The sequence below is a fragment of the Poecilia reticulata genome, linkage group LG12 (genome assembly GCF_000633615.1).
Source record: "Poecilia reticulata strain Guanapo linkage group LG12, Guppy_female_1.0+MT, whole genome shotgun sequence".
Lineage (NCBI taxonomy): Eukaryota > Metazoa > Chordata > Actinopteri > Cyprinodontiformes > Poeciliidae > Poecilia > Poecilia reticulata.
Genome location: NC_024342.1, coordinates 22,432,798 through 22,434,272, shown reverse-complemented (window position 1 = coordinate 22,434,272; position 1,475 = coordinate 22,432,798). Strand labels below are relative to the sequence as shown.

Here is a 1,475-nt window from a genome sequence, read left to right as displayed (position 1 = left end):
TCTACCCGGTGTGGAAAAGGGGCGGAGCTTTAGGAGACCTGTGGGTGAAGGCGGAGGTGGAGATCGTGTCCAACTACACCTTCCAGGTAAGACATGAAGCTACCATAAATAATGGTTCAGAAGATAATTTCATTAATATAGACAGAAATAATGTTCCATAACAATGAAAGATGATACAAAATGGCCGCCGCTGACTTTCACCATTAGTTTAAAGACTGACACACTCAATGCATCACTTTTAATGTTATTTTTATTTAAATGTCGTCTTTGTGTAAAAATAATTTTCACTTTGACATTTAAAGTATTTTTTTCTTTAAAAAATGTTTGTTAAAAAACATATTTTATAAAAGCCAAAAAAGGGGTGAAAACGTTTGATTAAATGTTGAAAATATAAGTTGTTATCTTTTATTCTGTTAAACCTCTACAGATTCTCATCATGGCCGCCATCAGAGACTTTGACTATGGGGGAATCGCAGTCGACAGCATCGTGTTGTCCCCTGAATGCCGCAATGCATCAAGTAAGATTATCTCTAATATATGCAAAAATGTAAGCAATGTAAATAAATTCAACAAAGAAATCAATAAAAATATCCTCAAATTTTCTATTATGTATTTTTTAGCATCAGCTTTTGATAATTTKGRGGGTTTATCGTTASCTTTTACTAATTTTTTTATGCCTTTACTGGTTTAGCATTAGCTTCCGCAAATGTTTCAATGTGTTTCACAGTTTAGCGTAGCCTCCTGCTACAAGCATTAGCATTAGCGTAGMTAAGGTTTTTATTTAGCGAATTAGTGACTTTTTGGRCAGCTGTGCCCATGACTGGCAATATACTTTGTATTACAGCCATTTTAAAAAATGTCCGCCAGAAAAAGAAGACGGGCTCAATAAAATATATATGATGATTTATATGGCTTTGATTGCAAACACTAATCGTGTGGCCATTTTGAAAAATCAAAAAATGATCAGAAAATATTTTTATCCATTCAATTATGAATGATTTGACAGAAGAAGTGTTCATCTGTGATAAATAATGGAACATTTATTGCAAAAATACATTTTCCTTGAAGACCGTGGTGGCCATCTTGAATTTTTCACTGGCTAATGTTTTTTTGTGAAGAAGCAAATCCTTAGAAACATCCGTGCCGAGTTAGGTTCTTGTGAAAATGTTTTATCAAATACTTAATTATCTGCCGCACTAAATAGATAATACCACCCTGGAAGGATTCCCCAACCCTCCAAAGCATCCTTGCATTGATGATCCAGACAAGATGTGTGATTTCCAGGCTGACTGTGATGCTGCAGAGGACGAAGCCAAATGCGGTGAGTTTGTTTATTCCAAATCGAGGGATGATGATTTATTAAGGCCATAATGCTGTAAATGGAAAATAATAGGAGTAAATTTACACACAAAAATTCAGAAATGTTGAGATATATTTGAGAAATTTTCTAGAAAAAAACATTGAAATTTTAGAGT

General features: G+C 34.0%; 1 long non-coding RNA gene across 1 annotated transcript; it reads left to right on the top strand.

Annotated features, from left to right (window-relative positions):
* On the top strand, positions 1-1,323 carry LOC108166776 (uncharacterized). Its single transcript, XR_001777140.1, has 3 exons — positions 1-86; positions 428-518; positions 1,205-1,323. It is a non-coding gene; the product is annotated as an uncharacterized LOC108166776 (long non-coding RNA).
* Positions 1,324-1,475: the final 152 nt, after the last annotated feature.